At 45.8% G+C, this 22,148-nt stretch overlaps 2 long non-coding RNA genes across 3 annotated transcripts in view; one reads left to right on the forward strand and one right to left on the reverse strand.

The window, feature by feature from the left end:
• Positions 1–4,348, forward strand: part of LOC149358191 (uncharacterized) — a 29,538-nt gene extending 25,190 nt beyond the window's left edge. For both annotated transcript variants that reach the window (XR_016288226.1, XR_016288227.1), the window contains one exon: positions 4,115–4,348. This is a non-coding gene — a long non-coding RNA (uncharacterized LOC149358191). The remainder of the gene's footprint in view (positions 1–4,114) is intronic.
• LOC149358192 (uncharacterized) overlaps positions 4,093–22,148 on the reverse strand; it is a 30,667-nt gene continuing 12,611 nt past the window's right edge. Inside the window, exon 3 of the long non-coding RNA XR_016288228.1 lies at positions 4,093–4,226. This is a non-coding gene — a long non-coding RNA (uncharacterized LOC149358192). The remainder of the gene's footprint in view (positions 4,227–22,148) is intronic.

Consider the following 22,148-nt stretch of genomic DNA (forward strand, 5'->3'; position numbering starts at 1 on the left):
TTGAAGTGCTTCGTGTCGAGAACGGGGGCAGTTCAAGTACGAATGCGCTCACCAAGAGGAGGGTAAAACTCACTCAGGTGAGCGAGCGAACGCTTTACCAGTGGACAACGCAGACGTTGAAGGCGGGCCGAATGTTGTCCCTGAAGAAGCCGGCTGCGTTACAGCGATGGACAACGCGCCATATCATTCTGTGAAGCAGGATAAAGTGCGGCGGATGAGTAGCCTCAAAAAAAGACATAGACCTGGAAAACGGGTCGCGTGGAGTAGCGACATGGTGAAGGCCGAGCTCATGAAGCTTGGCAACAACGTGAACACAGGTGGGGACCGATACCGTGTGGACTGCACCGCCGAAGCTGCTGGCCGTCTCGATGTGCGCCTGCCAGCCTACCACTGCCAATCGAACCCGATAGAGTTTGTTTGGAGCGATGTCAAGGGCTTCGTCGCCAGTCAAAACAAGACGCTTAAGCTCTAAGACGTGGAGCCTCTGGTTTGGCAAGGCATCATGCAGTGACTACTGAGAAATGGAAGAATTACGTGCAGCATGCTATTAGTGAGGAAGATGGGATGAGGAAACTGGACCATGTCATTGACGATGCTGTTGACCAAGGACCATCTGTTGTTGTCAACCTGGACGACGACACAAACCAGCAGAGTTGAGTGGAGTTGTGATGAGCCCCATTAATGTGCTAACGTACGCGCGAAAGTCGGAGTACCCTCGCAGCGTCTCTCATGAGATATTGCAGACACCGTAGCAGACGGCGCCGGATTAATTTTGACCGCTTGTGCGTTGACTTTAACGCAGCGCATGGGGTTTTGCATTTCGCCAACATCGACATTCGGCTGCCCCGGCCTGCATTTGCTTAATAGTGTAGTGGCCATGCTGGAATAAATAAATTCATTTAAACATAGCAGGAACATTGAAAATAACTGTGACGTGACAACAGAGGAAATGATACAAACAGGTGGCGACAGAAAGAAAAAGAAAAAGTGGGGCCAGTGTGTCTGGAACGGGCGTCTTCCTGTACAAAAATAAACAGACATCAAGCGCCCCCTGCTAGATGTAGAAAGAAGCTAATTAGTAGTACGCCTTCTTTTATATGGAACGAGCCACCTGATGTCCAGCCAGGTGGATCGAGCAACAGGCGCGTAGGAACACACTAATGTAGTGCGCGCCATCCTGATTGGACGAGAGAGGTCTACCTTTCGTAGTGCTGCAAACATGTAGTGAGATGGAGTATAGTAGCAAATAGTCCGCGCGTATTTTGCGACTATATTATCTGCGAATGAAACTATTTATTCGCGGAAACCAAAAAGACAAAATAAAGCGAAAGCAAAGCTTCCACGGGACTGGCTGAAGGCACTCCACGCATTGGTCGACTACGCCCACCGTACGGGGGAGAAGTCAAAAAATAATGGCGGGAGCCGGACGTTAATTCGATTGAATTAGAGAAATCGGCCACACAAGGCAATAAGTCGCAGCTTCTAACAATGCTCGGAACGTGTTCAGATTTTTCTTCACTGCACCTTTAATAATCAAGGTTCGTAACAGTAACAGTTTAGAAGATAGCTATTGAATATTGGTTTATCGTCTTGCTAGATAGCACGTAGTAGTTGCATTCTGATGTACTACACCGCCGGCAGTGCGAAAAAAGTGTTTTTTGAACACAGAAAGCCTATTTTAGAAGAAAAAAAGATGTGTAAAGTCTGAAGTTGAACACTCACTATATACATCCTTCGCGGTCGCGTTTTGCTAGTTTCCCGGCAGCTGCGCACCACTGCCTGCAGGCTTCTCTAGAGCGAAGGAGTTGCTATGAAGGTTAAAACATGCAGAAAGTGCAAAATCGAAGCGGCGGAATGTCGGCGCGAGAAAAACGGGTTTCCACGGGCCAAACCAAAGATACCGTGTACGCGAGACGACTGCGCTGCATGAGTAAATTCAGCGGGGAACTACTGATTGCGACCGCAGGACGTTGATTGGCACGGTGCTGGAGGTGCCGTGGAGGACAGCTGCGAGCGTACATCGACCGGACATCCGGAAACGCGACGTACGCGTCTGGTTTTTTGTTCCTGGATAATTGTTTTAGCATCCTCTCATATCCTGATGTCCCGTAAAAAAAAAAAAAAAAAAAGTCTGCCTAGTGTCTTTCAGATGTGTGCTCGCTGCGGTCTATTATGGTATTTGCAGCGGCATGCCTATTAGTATAACGATATAAAATGATCATCATAAAAGGAAATTGTTTACAGTGGCTGCGGTCCTCATCGACTCTCTCTGCACTTTCCCCATGTTTGTGACATGCAATATTGCTGTAGCACCGCGTGAACTGCACAATGTAGAACTACGTAGCGCATTCAAGACGGAGGCCAGTAATTAGAGAAGACTCGCTAAATGTTAACGGTTCCACTTACCGGATTCTCGCAGACTTTTGTGGCAAGTGGCCATCAATTCGGCAGTTGCAACGGACTGTGATAATTGGAAGTGGTGAGCCATTCGCACAAGGAGAGTAAATTCCAATGATTGTCTGCAGCCTGCACCTTACGTTGCTCAGTTGTAGCAAGGCGATATGGACCAGCTGGGAAAGCAATAACTAGAGCTAGTGAATTTTACGTTGTGCAGTGCGCGCGCTAATACAGCAACAATACAAGACACGAAGATGTTGACAGTGCAGAGAGAGACAATGAGGAGTGCAGCCGCTGTATTGTGCGTACTTTCATGAATGTGCTAGATATTATGATACGAAAGGGCACGCTGCTGCAGGTGCCTGAAAGACCGCAGCAAGCACACACTGGGCAGAAATACGAATCACACTGCGTACGCCCTTTTTCTCTTTTTTTTTATGGAACATCAGGATATGAGTGCATTAAAAAAAAACCATACGTAGCGTTTTCGGATGCATTTCAGTATCAACATGCTGCTGCAGGTACCGTACAAGTCCGCAATAGCAACCAAACACCGGCCAGACATCCGAAAGGCATCACGTACCCTTCTTTTTTTGTTTGCTGGACGTTTTGTTTTTCATGAACGTTCATGGAACAAAACGTCCAGTAAAAAAAAAAAAAAGAGCGTGTGTACGTGGTGTCTCTCGGACGTCTCGTCAGTGTGTGGTTGCTGCGGACTTCTGCGGTGCCTGCAGCAGCGTGCGCACTCCTCCCTCGAATTCGGAACGATGGGAAAGAAAAAAAGAAACTTCCTCCCCTGGGGACACCTCCGCAGGAGCAACGGGCATCCGCCCTCTGGATACCCGGGGGACAGCGAGAAGAAGAGCTGTGCGAAAAAGCACAGATCCTCCCCTTGTCCTCCACACACGGCGGCCGAGTTGTGACGCTGGTGGGATCACCAGGCGCAGTTTTTTCGACAGCGATCCGCTGTGCCTGCGCTGGGAATCGAACCAAGGTCGGTGGGGATATTCGCCCAAGCATTGCCAACTGGCGCGCTAACCACTCGGCTACCGTGCGGCTCTGTTTCTTGTCGGCGTCCGCGAGTGCTGATAGAAGGGAAGCGAAGAAGACCGAAAGCGAGCATGCGCGGGGGATGCGGTTATCTCGCCATCGGGCGTGGAGCGGCCGCATTAGGGCGGAAGTGCGATAGCGCGTGGGACACCAGCCCCGTCATGGTGGTTCGTCCGTGCAGATAAAAGAAAGGTCGGAATGCCAAAGCCGCAACTTGAAACACGATCGGTGCGATTGTTCGGCGGTGAAAAAGGTGGCCGCGCGGCGCGGCAAGATGGCCGGGAACCTTTTGAACGGGAATGGCTTTGTTGTAGGTGTAGAAGCGCAAGCCAAAAACTTGTGGGATGCTTTAGCGTACGTATACAGTAGCACGCAAAAGCGTTGGAGGGTTGTTACATTTGGGATTCCTGATGCCCCGTATCGGTGAGATTGACAGGTCGGGAAGGGACCTGTCGGTAATGGCGCGCGCAAAGGAGCGTTGTTTCTGTGAGCGAAACGTATGTAACCTCCTGGTAATTAATGATTCGTGAATGGCACACATTTTCTGGCATGTGCGTGGCCTACCGCACAGAGATGCTGCCGTACTAATAATGGCAGTGTCACGCGCATTGAATGAGGAATGCGTCATCGGAGTTGTAACGACCATATGTAATCTCCACCCTCGCAGGCAGTGGCACGGATGGGAGGAGCGGAGATTTCAGTCCCAGGCCGAGGACAAGGAGGTGCGTGGACATTGGTCGTGGTGGGGCCACTACCCAGCGTGGAGTGCTCTTTCACACCTGCACGAAGGGACAGCAGGAAATAAGTTACTGCAAGAAACACAAGGTTGCAACGGCAGTGCCATCGCGAGAGACCACTTCAAATTCGCAGGAGTTCGTAGGATTTCAGGTGCTCGACAGAGTGTGATGCGTTTCATTTATTCATTATACACTGTTCACTTTCCATTTGAGACACTAGACTGTGTAACTGGTCTCTTTCGTTCAGTATGCACTGTTCATTTTCCATTTCAGGTACTAGACAGTGTAATGGATATCATGTATTCGGTATACACTCTTTATTCTCCATTTCAGAAAATAGACTGTGTAACTGGTCTCTTTCGTTCAGTATGCATTGTTCATTTTCCATTTCAGGTACTGACAGTGTAATGGATATCATGTATTCGGTATACACTCTTTATTCTCCATTTCAGAAAATAGACTGTGTAACTGGTCTCTTTCGTTCAGTATGCATTGTTCATTTTCCATTTCAGGTACTGACAGTGTAATGGATATCATGTATTCGGTATACACTCTTTATTTTCCATTTCAGACACTAGACTGTGTAACTGGTCTCTTTCGTTCAGTATACACTGTTCATTTTTCATTTGAGGTACTAGACAGTGTGATGCGTTTCATGTCTTCAGTAGACACTGTTGATTTTCCATTTCAGACACTAGACTGTGTAATGGATATAATGTATTCACTGTTCATTTTCCATTTCAGGTACTAGACAGTGTGATGGGTTTCATGTATTCAGTATTCACTGTTGATTTTCCATTTCAGACACTAGACTGTGTAACTGGTCTCTTTCGTTCAGTATACACTGTTCATTTTTCATTTGAAGTACTAGACAGTGTGATGGGTTTCATGTATTCACTGTTCATTTTCCATTTCAGGTACTACACAGTGTGATGGGTTTCATGTATTCAGTATTCACTGTTGATTTTCCATTTCAGACACTAGACTGTGTGATGGATATAATGTATTCAGTAGACACTGTTCATTTTCCATTTCAGACACTAGACTGTGTGATGGATATAATGTATTCAGTAGACACTGTTCATTTTCCATTTCAGACACTAGACTGTGTAACTGGTCTCTCTCGTTCAGTATACACTGTTCATTTTCTATTTGAGGTACTAGACAGTGTGATGAGTTTCATGTATTCAGTATTCACTGTTCATTTTCCATTTCAGACACTAGACTGTGGAACTGGTCTCTTTCGTTCAGTATACACTGTTCATTTTTCATTTGAGGTACTAGACAGTGTGATGGGTTTCATGTATTCAGTATACACTGTTCATTTTCCATGTCAGGTACTAGACAGTGTAATGCAGATCATGTATTCGGTATCCACTCTTTATTTTGCATTTCAGACACTAGACTGTGTGACTGGTCTCTTTCGTTCAGTATACACTGTTCATTTTCCATTTCAGACACTAGACTGTGTGACTGGTCTCTTTCGTTCAGTATACACTGTTCATTTTCCATTTTAGACACTAGACAGTGCAACTGGTCTCTTTCAATCAGTATACGGTGTTCATTTTCCATTTCAGACACTGGACAGTGTAACTGGTCTCATTCGACCAATTTGTCCTTTTCCTGTTTTGTTGCCTCTTTGGGTTAGCGCACCACGATTACGTGTGAGCGTTCATTTCTCGCGATATTTTTTCCGCTTCGGTCCGGCTGCAAGGGCCAGAAATCTGTATTATATTTAATAAACAGTACACAGTGCTTCAACGCTTTGGCTGAATGTGTACAGCGATGTACTCCGTGCCATGTTGGTCCCATCAACGCTTACATGGCACCAATCGAGTTTCAGGTTGCGGCTTTCGCATTCCCAACTCTCTTTCATCTGCACGGACGAAATACCATGACGGGGCTGGTGCCCCACGCGGTATCGCACTTCCACACTAGTGCGGCCGCTCCACGTTCGACGCGTAGCATGTTTCTGCTGGCACGCCCGATCTCGAGATAACCGCATCCCCCCCCCCCCCCCCCCCCCGCATGCTCAGTTTCGGCCTGCTTCGCTTCCCTTCTATCAGCACTCGCCGACGCCGTCAAAAGCCAGAGCCGCACGGTAGCCGAGTGGTTAGCGCGCCAGTTGGCAATGCTTGGGCGAATATCCCCACCGACGTTGGTTCGATTCCCAGCGCCGGCACAGCGGATCGCTGTAGAAAAAACACGGCGCCTGGTGGTCCCACCAGCGTCACAGCTCGGCCGCCGTGTGTGGAGGACAAGGGGAGGATCTGTGCTTAAAAGCACAGCTCTTCTTCTCGCTGTCCCCCAGGTATCCAGAGGGCGGATGCCCGTTGCTCCAGCGGAGGTGTTCCCGTGGGAGGACTGTTCTTGTTTTTTTCCTCTCATCATTCCGCATTCGCGGGAGGAGTGCGCACGCTGCTGCAGGCACCGCAGAAGTCCACAGCAACCACACACTGATGAGACGTCCGAGAGACACCACGTACACACGCTCTTTTTTTTTTTACTGGGCGTTTCGTTCCATGAACGTTCATGATAAACAAAACGTCCAATAAAAAAAAAAGTGTTCGTGGTGCCTTCCGGATTTCTTGTCAGTGTTTGGTTGCTATTGCGGACTTCTACGGTACCTGCAGCAGCATGCTGGTTGATACTGAAAGCTAACACTCCGATGCCGAATAAAATATTGCAGAGGACACTTGAGCTCCACCTTGAAGGTGGCGCGATAGCATACCGGGTGTTTTTTTTTTTTTGAGAAGTTCAAAATTTTTAAAGAAAGGTAAATTCCTTTAGATTTATTTTAACCCTGGGGCTATACCGAGGGCTACGGCGGACAGCAGGTAAGAGGCAAGCTACTTTAATTAGTTCGCTGATTAACTGAATACGCTAATTAACTTTTATTTTAGGGGATATGTTGTATTAGCAGAATTGTAGATCGTCTTCCAAACAGTCCAGCCAAGAAAAAAGATTTTCATGCAGAAATTTTTTGCGCGCGTAACGAAGCGAGAAAAAGTCACCCTGGTAGGCAGCTTCACACTGTAACACAGCGTCTGTGAGCGCCTGTGACGTAGCTCGCTCCGCCCTGCACTTTGTGTCAATGGCCGCATTTGTTTTTCCAGTCCCGGACTACTTGCTGGCAGGTCTCGGCTTCCGCTCGGATAGGAAAAGCGTCATGGTCACATGACCTACTTGCCATAGGCTGCTTTCGAACACGGCGCCAGAGTCGGGCTCCCCCTCGGTTACCGTACAAGGACGCTGTCATCTGCTAGCAGACGATGCAAGCCACGGCCACTACGACGCCGAAGCAACGCCGTGCGCTCGATCATGATACTGAGTCGATTTAAAGACTGTACTGTCAGCTTAGCGTAGGTGCATTACAGAACTCAGCTTCGGAGGTATGCTCGCCGCTACTGCTTGCGGCGAATTTCGCACAAAGTAGCCCAACTCGTTGCGGAAAGGCGGATAGACGAAAGCCTCCGCAAAAATGTTGACAACAAGCTCTATAGCTGCTCCTGTATACGAGTGGTTCACCTGCGATGCTTTCAGGTAAGCGTACAGACAGCATGTGGCAAAACAAGCGAAGAAGAACCTCTTGACGACACGAGCAAACAATACGCGCTCGCAGCTCCGAACGCGCGTCCGTGTGCGGTGGATTTCAAGAAAATAAACGAAGATGCAAGAACAAAAAGTCTTGCGATGGCTCAGAGAGGAGCTACGGAGCTCATGTGAAGGTTTAACGCATGATATCGACCTCCAGGGACACGAAAAGCACTCAAAATGCACACGGAGTCTAACTTAATATGGCTGCCAGCGCGGCGCGCAGCTATCGTCTGCTGCCTTCTCAGCAGCCCCAAGCAGCTCGCGGACTGCCATAGGCCCAATTATTGCCGGCACGAGGTGCTGTCGGGTAGAAGCCCTCCTCTAGCTTAGAGCATATTCTTAAAAACTGTGCAGAGTCTTAGGTGAAATACCCTTATTCACAATCTGCAAGAATGGCGGCCACGCCTCCGAAGACAAGATTGAGCGATGATGATGATGAGAGGGAAACGTACCAAACGGTTTGCGGTTGCAACTAACCCCGCTCTTCATGCCGACGAGAAGCCTGAGTGGAGAGGTATTCTACGCAACCGTTCAGTATGCATTGCAGACCTACTTATACGGCACAGTCAACGAAAAACAATCGAATTGCAGCATACCCGTCGCTAACCGGATCTCACGGCGACAGAAATAATTAAGGAAAAGAAATTCGAAGAACGAAAGTACTTAGGAAACCCAGGAAGGCTGGTGTCACAACAGTGCCCCGTTCCCTGCCTCCTACTAGAAACACGTCAGCCCTGAGAAGAACTGCGCGACTATTAATAGCGAGTCTTCCATCTCCTGAGATCTGATAACATGGTGAACGTATCCAGCCTGGCACTCAAATCATCGGAATGAGTTCCTCTCTACGTGTCTAACCTTCTACCCCATGACGGGAGAAATTTAGTCAGTTCCAATTATACCAGGATCCAGATAAGTTCGCATGGAACTTACGCCTGCGTGAGTGTTTCCAAAACCGCGAAACAGACCGTGAAATGAACGTACCAGGGACACCCGGCAAATCATGGATTCCAGCCAAACACAGAGGTAAACATTTACATATGTATACATCACTGGTATTCAATAGCATTTCCTATCATCATATTCAAAATCTAAACCAAAAGCAGCCCACAACAACCCCTTAAGTCATCAAGCCTGTGGACCAAGGCGACGCTATCGTTGTTAAGGACAAGACCGATTACTTAAAGGAAGGTTTCTGACAATTCCAAAATAAACACTTTTACACTGAACTCACTGGCGACCCCATAGGAGACTTCGAAGTCGAAGTTAACAATCAGATAACATCTCTCCTTCAAAAACAAAAGATGTCCCAGGATATGTTTAAAGCAATGACACCGGCCAGACCAGTCCCCGCACGGTTCTACCTCCTCTCGAAAATTCACAAACCAAACCGTCCCGACCGTCCCATTGTCTCAAGTAACAGCGAAAGAAGCTCCGAGGAATATGCACTCGTCCCACTATGACCAGCGCCGCAGAACACGTGCGATGGCACTCCATCGAGCGTACGGCTCCGAGCCAGACGCCGTATGGGTGGACGCTGCCTGCACGGATGATGAAGCGACAGCGGGTGTGGTGGCCTCCTCACACTACCTCTCCCTCCAGACACTTCCCCAGAGGCTGCAGAGGAAGCCGCCACTGCGCTTGATATCACCCGCACGGAAGCCCGGTACATTTTAAGTGACTCGAAAACTGCGATTCTAAATTTTGCTCGATACCGAGTCTAAGTCCCTGCTTTTGGCATACTGGACTCGCCCGAAGCACCCCCACCCCGCCAAATGGAGCTGATATGGGTGCCTGCGTACTCCGGGAATCCCGGATACGAGGCCGCCAACCATTTAGCCCGAGGTTCTTTAGACCGGGCTCAGGTGGTCTCGGATCGGGGATTCACGGAGAAGCGCATGCACTCGTTCAGCGTGCTGACGTAGGCCTACAGGGCCTCACGCCAGTTCTGCCCCCTCCCCACCCCTCCCTAGATAACAAACAAGCAACACTCTGGTACAGACTACACACTCTCTCCCTTCACTCCTTCCCTATGCTCAGAACCCTTCGCCTCTGCCCGGCGGACCCTCCCCCGTGGGACCTAGAGAACCTCAAGACATGGGAGGACTGGGAGACCCGGCTGGGCTGCCAGTGTTATCGACCTTAGGATCATAACACTTGAGTGCAGTGGTGTCGTGCGGGGACCCTGGGGCGTGCCCCGAATTTCTCTTACAATAAAGTTTTTTTCTTTTTTCATTTATCCCCCCCCCCCCCCTTGTCCGTGTTCGTTCTTCGTTCGTCCTGTCCACCCTTGCGCCTTGTACCAATTGGGATATTCGTAAACCGCCATTCATAATCTGAGAAAACCTGCCATAAGCGCTCCACCCCATTCTTATTCTTCTAGTTATTATCCACTCATGACCCGTTATACACTGACTGTCTAACTCATTGATCATGCTTTTCACTTCATCTCCTGGGTGACTTAGGAAGGCAGTGACATCTGTGGATCGGATACTACTTGCATACACTCCACTCAAGGTTACCGCTTCTCAGTCGCAAGCTCCCAAATGCAAAATGCAGTTAGTGTGAACGTCTCTAAAACAGCTTATCTCTTTGCACAATCATTTGAAAAAAGTTTAACTCTTCCACTACTGTTGCACTCGCTCGCTGGTTCCGTATGGCTCATCTTTTAAATGTTCGGATGCCTTACTTGACACTGAGTTCGCCTGGAATGACCGCCTGATTTATGTATGCTAATGACTTACGATTCTCGAATTTTAACTTCCTGCTCACAGAACCGTATTCTGAGCCATTTTTGGTCTCATACATCCTCATCATCAACCTGACTACGCCTACTGCAAGGCAAAGGCCTCTGCCATGTCCCTCAAATTAACCCTGTCTTATCCCCAACTGTTCCCAAATCAGGCATCGGAATACCTCGTGCAAACAGGCGGTGAATAGCATTTGCGGAATCGTGTCTCCCTGCCTCACACACTTCCTTATTGGAATTTTATTGCTGACCTTATAGAGGAATGCGGTAGCTGTGCAGTTGTTATAGATATCTTCCAATATTTTCACATAACACTCTTCTACACCCTTAATCCACAATTGCTGCACGACAGCTGAGATTTCCACTCAGTCAAACGCTTTCTCGTAATCAATTAACGCGATATACCAGATGTCCCAGCTAAATGTAACCAAGCTTTTAAAAAACACACGGTGGCCTAGCCGTCTGAAACCAAATGAGGATTGTTTATAGTCGCGTGACCTAGTCTGCAGTATTTTTTCGTTCTTCAAGGTTGACGAATTAGTTAAGCTTAATTAACTAACTTTTTAATTATTGACTTGAGGAACACGGTGTCAATGGAGAAGTTCTAGATCGCTTTGAGAAACAGCTTACTGAGACATTTGCAGCAAAGTAATATTTACGTAAAGCAGTTTTTTTACCAGCCTTTAACCATAACCCGCACAATAAGGAAAAGCTTCCACATGACAACTGTGCCACTTCAACGTCCCAAGACGCGCCTTAAAGAATAAAATCCATTTTTTCTGAAGTCCTCTCCTCGATGAGACTTTGGGTACACATTGGGGCAGAGAAGTGAGCGAGCAGCTGGTAACGTGACAACTTTCTTTTAATGCCAATAAATGAATCTACGTAAATCGTAACTTGACAGAAACAGCACTACTAGCGGTTTTTCGAGGTGATCTAAAACTTTTGTATTGACACTTTCTTCTTGAAGTCAATAATTAAAAAGTTAGCTAATTAAACTTATCTAATTAATTAACTTTGAAGGGCGAAGAAATACTCAAGACTAGGCCACGCGACTTATGAACAACTCTCAGTTGGTTTCACTAGACTATGACACTTCGCCTTTTTTAAAAGTTTGGTTACATTTAGCTGGGACACCCGGTATATATAGGGTTTGGTTATATTCTGCTCATTTCTCTATCACCTGATCAATAGTATGAATATGGTCTGTGTGAAGTGTTCTTTTCAAAAGCCTGCTTGATCATTCAGTTGACTGAAATCTAAGGTTATACCTACTATTAGCGATTACTTCAGTAAATACCTTATAGGCAACGGACAGTAAACTGACCAGCCTGTAATTTTTCAAGTCCTTGACGTCTCCTTTTCTATGAATTAATGTTCGCGTTCTTTCAAGCTTCTGTTTTGACGCTACCCTATTCTTCTTGCCATTGTTGGGAGTTTTCGTACCATGTGCCACTGCACACACACTAATGCATTTCTATACATTACCGACTTCCCTAAAAATGTAACATCTTCAATAGGACTCTTTGCAGACGACGTTCCATCACTCCAGGCAAAGCTAATACCTATCTCTAATTGGTGTTCGCAATGGCAAATGACGCTTAACGCGGCTATGTGTAATGAATGCACATTTGCGTCGCAGAAATTCATGCTACGTTTCCTATTTTATTTATTTTTCTATTCTGACACCCCTAACATCTTACAAACATCTCGGCGTCATTCTAACCGCATGCTTGGACATCTGAAATTTAATTTTTATTTAGCACCGGCACCTGTCAAGCTTCTTGTGTACAAGTCACGTGTCCGCGCTAAATTCGAATATGCTAACTCTGTTATGCTAATAGGGTCAGGACAACCATAGACTTACATCAACCAAATTGTTGGTTTGGTTTATTGGGGTTTGACGTCCCAAAGCGACTCAGGCTATGAGGGACGCCGTAGTGAAGGGCTCCGGAGATCTCGATCACCTGGGGTTCTTTAATGTGCTGTGACATCGCACAGTACACGCGCCTCTAGAATTTCGCCTTCATCGAAATTCGAACCCGCGTCTTTCGGGTCAGCAGTCGAGCGCCGTAACCACTGAGCCACCGCGGCGGGGCCAATCAACCAAATGATCAGGCAAGCTTTCGTAAAGGATACTGGACGGTAGACCATATTCACGCTCTCAATCAGGTGATAGAGAAATGCGCAGAATATAACCAGCCCCTATATATAGCGTTCATCGATTACGAGAAAGCATTCGACTCGGTAGAAAACTCAGCTGTCATTCAGGCATTGCGGATTAAGGGTGTAGAAGAGTTTTATGTGAAAACATTGGAAGATAATTATAACGAATGCACATCTACCATAGTCCTCCATAAAGTCAGCAATAAAATTCCAATACGGAAGGGTGTCCGGCAGGGAGACATGATCTCGCCTTTGCTATTCACTGCCTGTTTACAGGAGGTATTCTGGGGCCTGAAGTGGGAGCAGTTGGGGATAAGAGTTAATGGAGAATACCTAAGCAATTTATGATCATTTGAATTAATTGGAGAGACATGGGAGAGGCCTTTTCCCTGCAGTGACCGTAGTCAGGCTGATGATGTTATTGATGACCTGGAAGCAGTGCAGAGCCGAGCTGCCCGTCTTATCACCCGTAACTATGACGGGCTGTCGAGGGTGAATGAAATAAAAAAAATAATTGTCCCTAACCCCTCTTTTCCTTAGCAGGGCAGTATCACTCATGTGTCTGTTTCTTCAAAATTTACAGGATGAATTGAATTCTTCGAGATGCACTGACGACGCACATATGGTTCACCCCACATTGATCGATCATGCAAAGTTGGCGTTCCCCGGTGCTGTACAACAATATGCATTAATTCTTTCATTCCAAATGCATCGTCGGCGTGGAACCACCTTCCACCACAAGTTTTACTCGGAAATGAGATTGAATAGTTCAAGAGGAAGATGTCAGTATATGATTGCTTACCATAGTCATTTTTGAATTTTTCTATTCTGCGTTTCATTTGGTTGTACCCATGCATTCTGTTACATTATAGCCTTCTATAACGTGCCCATCTGAGTGTTCAACATTTGCACAAATGGCGTTATTATATTTCTCATATCAATTTGCCTCCTTGTGTGAATTTTTTCCTCTTGGCATATGTATTCATTCTCGTGCTTCGGTTTATCGACTGACATATTTCCGCCAGTTCATCATCAGCCTGACTACACCCACTGCAGGGCAAAGGCCTCTGCCATGTCTCTCCAATTAACCCTGTCGTTTGTCAGTTGGCGCCACTGTATCCCCGCAAACTTCTTAATCTCATCCGCCCACCTAACTTTCTGCCGTCCCCTGCTACGTTTGCTTTCTGTTGGAATCCACTCCGTTACCCTTAAGAACCAGCGGTTATCTTGCCTTCGCATTACATGCCCTGCCCAAGCCCATTTCTTCCTCTTGATTATCTTTCATTGTGTCACAGTAGTGGTTTTTTTTTTTTTGCTGTATGCGTTATGCCCTCCTGTAACCAATGAATTTTTTGTTTCTATGTATCGCTCAAATCAATAATGCCCTGTGGGCCATGGGAGTATTGGAACTGAATAAAAAAATATACGCCGCCCGTTTTTATCGTAATTGAGCTAGTAAGGCTTTCGATTGAAAGGTTCCTCGCGCTAAGCTTGCCGGCTTAGCGCATTAATCTGCGAAAGCTGATTGGCATTAGCGGATTTGTGCTCAAGTGCACACTCGGCCTTCTGCCGCTCGCGAATTTCCCAGCACACTTCACGGACTCAAGGGCCAGCTTACACGAAAAAACTGCCTAGTTTCCAGTGTTACCTTTTCCGCAGCATAAAAACATTCGTTTTTGAGGAACGGAAATGCCGCTCTAACTTCCTGACGTCTCGATAGACACCCGAACCTCGCCGAAATAGAAGTAATAAAGGAGGGAAGAAACGTGTACTCTGGTAAAGCAATACGTCTACCTAGGTCACGTAGTGACCGCTATTCCGGATCATGAAAGGGAAGACAAATTTTTATCTCCTGGCTTGTTATATCTATTCTCAGAACAAATCCCATCAAATTCTGGTGTATCCTCTACCCTATAGACATAAATCTAATCGGCTCGATTAGATTTATTAGATTAGATTAGACGTTTAATATCTACCCCATCATTGCACACGGGAAGTATTCCTGATGATCGTACGATAGCCCAAATTGTTCCCATCTTCAAAACAGGTGATTGCGCATGCCCAGCTATCATATAATATCCCCTACTAGCATAAATTCTAAACTTCTAGGGAACATTATAGCATCAAACTCAATGTCCCACCTAGATTCAATTAACCTCTTTTATCCGCATCAGTATAGCTTCAGGAAATCGCTTTCACGTGAAACACAGCTGGCCGTGTTCACCCAACACATACTTAAGGACATGGACCATAACCTCCAGACAGATGCAATCTTTTTAGACTTTTTCAAAGACATTCGAATGCGTATCTCATCATCGTCTGTTTGCGAAACTTTCGTGCCTCGGGATTCCTACCAATCTAATTATGCTGGCTTGAACATTTTTTTAAAAGAGCGCTCGAAGTTCAAATCCGCAAATGACATCTACAGGTTTTCCCACTGAATTTAATCCTAGTGCCAGCAGAAATAATCTGAGCGCCGACAGATATAATCTGCCTGCTATGTAATTTAATCTCAGTGTCATGCACTTAATCTAAGCGCCAGCGTATTTAATCCAAGCGCCAACTCGAACAAATCCAGCGCCAACGCAAATAATACAAGCGCCAGCTGTTTTAATCCAGGTGCCAACCAATTTAATCCGCATGCGAATAAATGCGAACAGAGAATAAATAAAGCGAAGTTAAGATCATTTCTGAGACCATGCAAGCCTGTGAGTCACATTCTCATGCACTATTTCGTTTTCTTCGCATACCTTGCAACATCAAAGAGCCATTAGCAGCTGTTAAACCTCAGTATTTTATGCAACTCTTGAGGCTTGTGACTGTCGTGTATTAATTAGTTGGGTAAGCACTGCTGATTATGGGTTGTCTTATGCGCTGAATCTGCATGCTAGTTACAATTCCGGCCTTTATACTGTTTTCATGCAACCGGTGCAGAAATTTTTCGGGAGGCTGTGATAAAGATTCAACACCACTAGCAGAAACAAAGGTAGCAGTGTAATGCAGAGTTCTTCTAGGTGGGACGAGTCACAGAACCGGAGGAACGGTTCTTCACTTCAAGGTTTATTTAGTTTTAGAACGGAAAGTGAGAGAAGCTACACCGGAGCTTACAGCCTAGGTCAAGAATAGCTACTGGCGGCTGCCTTATAGCGGTGTTAACAATCTAGGTTTATACAAGCACAGAAGGGGCCGTCTTTGAAATGCAGTTTTATTTTCTGTAGGACATTAGGTGGCGCAAAGTGTGATCTCATATTTTACATGTCATCTTCACGCAAAGCTGCTGGTATAAAAGAAAAGTTATGGCGGTCGAAAGCAGCGCATTCTACTCGCTGTACTTGCTGCATACAGTGTGGAGCAGCGTCGAGCAATAAACTGCGCCGATGCTCCCTTTTAGTCAGTCCGGGCGGAGTGGTGAGCGCCAAGTCTCTCCACTCGCTGAGGAAAGCTTTGACTTCAGACTTGAACTTCGAAAACACTTCCTCTATAGGGTTAAAAAATGGGCTGTAAGGAGGCAACCTCTTGATTGAGTGCAGCTGACTGGCCAGGATTGCCTGTTCCGCTTGGCTGTGAGCGGGAGCATTATCAAAAATAAAAACGGCTTCTGAACCAGGCTCTTCACTTTCGACACGGGCTGATATATCGCTCAAAAATTCGTTAAACACGACCCAGTGAACCTTGTCGACAGCCGTCCAATGTATGACACCATTTGCTGACATACAGGCGATAATGTTAAGGTTTGCGCCTCTGGTGCCAGTCGTCGTCTGCACCGCAGGTTGCCCCTTAATCGCACGGCCGAAGCTCCTTGAACACCATATGTTATAGTTGGTCTCATCAACGTAAAACCTGCACAAGCGGGGTCCTTCACACTGCAGCCACTGCGCATATGTTTTGCGGGTGCGTTTCACGTCATCTCTGTTGCGGTCGATCGGCCTCTGAGTCACCAACTTCATAGAGTAGCCGTGCGCATCCAGTAGGCGATCGATGCTACTTGTGCTGATGGCAATTCCGGGCAATTCTTCTTCCGCCGCCTGCTTTATTTGCGTTAGAGTGAAAGCAGGGTTGTTGTCCATAATAATTTTGAGAGCCGCTACAACCTCATTTCCGAATTTCTTCGACGTTCCGCCTTTCTTCAACACCTCTCTATCGGTAGCTGCAATTGATCTTGCTGTCTTTAAATTGATGCCCAGCGTGTCTGCCATTTTTTTTTCACATCTCCTCCGCGCCTTGACACATCGAGAATTCTGACCCTGTCATGTTCAGAGACTTTGCTGTTCTTTCTTCTTGGTGCATCTGGGAGCTTGAATGGCGGTCCTCGTTTTCGGTGTCCAATTAGGACCTAAGAGCACGGCTCATCGGCTTCCATGGAAGAAAATACTGCGCGTTAATGTCCATGCGAGATGTAAGAAAAGTGGTACACTATCACCTGCTTATAGTATACGAGTGCGTACCACCACCGTCCGGCTCTACTCCGTTGTGCAAATGTAGCCACAATGCGGCACACACAAAGCCGTCTGCTTTGAAACTTCCTTTTCTTCTGTGTTTTTAACAATGCTTTTTTACGTGCCTGAGAAATAAATCTTATTTCTTGAAAAAGAAAGTTCACAGATTTCTATAACGAGTGCACATATCTATGTCTTTTTCTGTTGTCCTAGCATATTTTGCAAAAGCAGACGACAATCCACAAGAAATGGAGGCGCAAAACTTGCCTTTTGCTTTGGAACTTTCCATCATTGGCTGTGTACCTTTTTTTCACACGAAACTACGTAGGGCTAATCTAAAGTACGGTTTATTAACACTTTCTTTGACTATCTGACAAAATAATCGCATCTTTTATTGAAGACAGTGGATTCAATGTTACATTATAAACAGTGTGTGCATTTGTGCCCTCCTCCGTTCTATGGTCGTAATAAAGAGCCAGTAAGCCATAGCACTGAGCCCCTGTGCAGCTTTTTAAGGCTGATATTGTGCGCTTTAAACGGCGCTTTAAAACACTTGTATCAAAGTAGTGTTGGTTATAATATTGATGAAAGCTATGCAATGTGTGGACACTTCGCTTAGGCATCGCATGGTTTGAAAAATTATCTAATCTTTATTCCTGGTATTCGTGTTCTATGCTTTGGAGTCTTCTACAGCATTCGTTTTTCGAGTGTGGATTAAATTGGTTGGCACCTGGATTAAAACAGCTGGCGCACGTATTATTTGCGTTGGCACTGGGATTAAATTGGTTGGCGCTCGCATTGTTTGAGTTGGCACTTGGATTAAATACGCTGGCGCGTGGATTAAATGTTTTGCACTCAGATTAAATTCATGGCACGCAGATTATATCAGTCAGCGCGTAGATTATTTCCACTGGCACTAGGATCAAATTCAGTAAGAAAACCTGTAGTCACCCTTACGAGATGTAACATCACGTGTCCCTCAAGGGGCCGGCCTATCACCATTACTTTTCTTAATATACATTAACGACCTACCCTCTAACATTCAATGCAAATTACGAGTCTTCGCGCATGATTCGCCATTTATAATGCAATAAATATCCCGACTGATAACCTTGTTTTGCAACAGGACCTTGACGTTATTGCATCATGGTGCGAAAAATGGCGAGCGCCATTACATCTATCTGAATGCACATCATTTTCCTTCACTCACAAACCCACCATATCGCATGTGCACACTAACAGTATCTCATCAGTGCCGATCACCGCTGCAATATCTTATAATCACCTAGGTGTACATCTCGCACCATCATTTTCATGGGTCACCCACATTACAACTATTTGCTCCGATACTACACTCACACTTGGCTGCCAGAGAAGTAATCTGAAATCTGCATCCCCTAACATAAAACAGCTGGCGTACGAAACATTTGTACGGCCAAAATTATAGTGTGCATCATCCATCTGGCACCCATGGCAATCATATCTCACCGTCGATTTGGAATCGATCCAAAATCGTGCAGCTCGGTTCATTACTTCATGTTACTCAAGAGAAACCGGCGTCACCGCCCTCAAGCAGTCCCTCCGAGTCACGCCCTGTCGTTTCCCGCCTATGATTACTCAATACATTTGTCACAGCACGAGAACACGACACACTCTATTAACCACATCACTACGAACGTCCTTACGGCTCAGTCACGGAAACCCGATAGCACGCATAGGGTGCCCGCACGAATGCTTACAACAACCCATTCTTTGCCAACGCGAGAACACTCGAATTCACAGCCTAACGACATCGTTTCATGCACTGATCACAAAACATTCCGGGAGAAAATAAAAATTCATCTCATACAGATCCTGGTCGCATAAGCGCACTTTGCAGCAAATATTGTTTAATCTGTCTTTCAAGAGTGGTGTATCACCTGTTGTCGAATCCTGTCATGGTTGGAGCCCTTGCCATGTGAGTGTGCACGTTTGATTTCCTGTTTGTTATGCATGTTCACATCGCCTTACGCCGTTTCAACAATACGTCCCCCCTTATGTAATGCCTTCAGGCGTTTAAGAAAACAATAAATGAAATGAATTAACTGAAAGAATAAGAATGGGGTGGACCGCACATGACAGGCTCTCTCAGATATCATGAATGGTAGTCTACCAATACAAGAGAAAAGTATACAACGAATGTATATTACAGGTACTCACCTATGAGGCAGAAACATGGAGGCTAACGAAAAGGGTTCAGCTTAAGCTAAGGACGACGAATCGAGCTATGGAAAGAAAAATCATAGGTGTAACGTTAAGAGATCGGAAGCGGGCGGAGTGGGTGAAAGAACAAACGCTGGTTAAGGACATCCCAGTCGAAATCAAGAGGAGAAAATGGCCTTCGGCACGGCATGTAATACGAAAGCAAAATAACCGGTTGTCGTTAAAGGGCAACTGCATTGGTTTCAGAAATCGATGAGCTTAAATGGGTCGGATGTGTGAAACTTGCAGGTAAAGCATGCGTAGTCCTTTTGGGCTAGCATTTGAAATGGTGAAGTAATCGCCGATTAAAATCGCGACGGCCTTCGGGCTTCTCCGCAGAGCACAACGCCAAGGGGGGGGGGGGGGGGGGGGGGGGGGCATGATGACGTCATCGAAGGTATCGGTACATTTTCAATGCATACACGCCCAATTTGAAGGAAAAAACCAACGTCGCCAAAGGCAATGCCCTCCGAACATTGTTAGGCAGCATTCAACAAGGAACGCTAGTGTGTGGCTGACGGCAGCGGTAACTTGAAATCATACCTTCTGTGACGTCACGCTAAACTTCCCCGCACTCCTTTGGTGCTTTGAGGAGAAGCGCAAAATTCAATCGTCGATTACGTGATCATTTTAAATGCTAGTGCAAAAAAACTTGGCATGCTTTACCTACAGCCTATATAGATTTGAATCCTTGAACATCGCGAAATTCTCAAAAAGTGGTGCAGCCGCCCTTTAAGCTTACGTTACGTTATATAGGGTTTTATGGCGCATAAGCAACTATGGCTATCATGCGCCAAACACAAGGTTAGATGATGTTATGTCAAGTGTACAGAGGTTACATTATAATAGATTTAAAACATTGGCTTTCTTTAGAAACTTACAAACAAGTGAAAACTCGACAAGTGTTTGCTCGCCTAAAAGCAATGCGGGATGAAATGGAATGTGTTCATTGTAAAATGCCGTAAAAAACTTTTTTCTAAGTACTTCGAGATGCGAACAAGAAATTAAAATGTGATTTACTGTGAGCTCCTCACCACACATTTCACACAGAGGTCTGTCTTTTTTTGTTAATAAGAAGTTATGGGTGATGTGTGTGTGACCTATGCGTAAACGACATAAAATTACTTCGATAAAACGCTCTTTATGGCGGCATGATTTCCATTCTTTTAAAATGGGCTTTACAGTATGCAGCTTGTTGTTTCCTTCATTTTCCCAAGAGGCTTGCCATTTGGCTCTTAGTTTGCTACTTACTAACTTCATGTAATCCCTAGGAGGCAAATTCACATGTTTTATTTCCATGGTTCCGGCTTGTGCAGCACACATGTCGGCTCTCTCATTATCCCTAATGCCAACGTGACTGGGAACCCAGCAGAATTTTATAACATGTTTTTGTGTTGTGATCTTTACTATGTTGTGTATGATGCTTCCTATCAGTGGCTCCGTGGCATTTTTGGATTTTAATGCTGTAAGAACGCTCAGTGAATCTGTATAAATGATGCTGTTTTTGATGTTTTCATTTGTTATCTTCTGTACCGCAACACAAATGGCATAACACTCAGCGGTGAAAACTGTAGCACAAGACGGCAGTCGTACTGCATTTTTATTTTCTCCTTGTATTACTGCGCTTTCTACATGAGCATGAGTTTTTGACCCGTCAGTATAAAATGACGTGTAATTTCTGTATTTTTCTTGTAGTGCTAGATATTCTTGTATTATATGGTCGTGTGGTGTACAGGTTTTCCTGAGGCGTGTTAGTGTGACGTCACACACTATGGGGAGAGTGTACCACGGTGGTAGCGCTTCGTGTCTTGGGGCAATATTTTTGATTTCGTTTAGTATGTTCAGAGTTTGACATTTTACTTCGAAGCGCAAGAGCAACGGCTTAATCGCATGGGGCTTGTTGTTGAAGAGTATTCGGGATGGGCATTTCGTGACAATTGGGTAACAGAGATGTTTGGGCTGAGAAAGGATTTTGAGGATGTATGTACAAGTTAGTGCTGTTCTTCGATCTTCTAAGGAAGGTTCATTAGTTTCCACATACAGACTTGCTATTGGTGAAGTTCTGTAAGCACCGGAAGACAACCTTAAACCAAGATTGTGGACAGGATCCAGTCGTTTTATGTAGGACGGTCTTGCTGAGCCATATACTATGGACCCATAGTCTAACTTAGAGCGAACCAGAGAACGATATATATGTAACAGGGAAGCTCTATCAGACCCCCAGTGTTTTCTTGATAGTATTTTCAGCACATTGAGGGCCAGGGAAGCTTTTTTCTTTAAGCTGTTTATATGTGGCAAGAAAGTGAGCTTTTTATCGAAAGTTATCCCTAGGAATTTACGCTCTTGTTTGACAGGTAGTGGGGTTTGGTTTAAATATAGTGTGGGGTCGGCCTGTAGGCCTCGTCTCAAAGAGAACAGAACCGCTACTGTTTTCTGAGGGGAAAATCTAATTTCGTTTTTATCTGCCCAGGTAGCCAGTTTATTTATTGTTATTTGTATTTGCCGCTCACAGGTAGGTATGCTGGAAGACGTGCATGCTATTTGGAGGTCGTCTACGTAAACTGAGTACGTTATCGATTTTGGGATTACTTTTCCTATGGAGTTCATTTTGATGACAAATAAGGTCGTGCTGAGGATGCACCCTTGGGGCACTCCAGTTTCTTGGATAAAAGTCTTGGAGAAGGTTGCGCCTAGGCGGACTCTGAACGTTCGATTGGTCAGGAAGTCGCTCAAACAGCTCAGCATCCTGCCGCGGATACCTAGGTCCGCTAGGTCACG

Source organism: Amblyomma mixtum, chromosome 2 (genome assembly GCF_055824585.1).
Source record: "Amblyomma mixtum isolate Tamu chromosome 2, ASM5582458v1, whole genome shotgun sequence".
NCBI lineage: Eukaryota > Metazoa > Arthropoda > Arachnida > Ixodida > Ixodidae > Amblyomma > Amblyomma mixtum.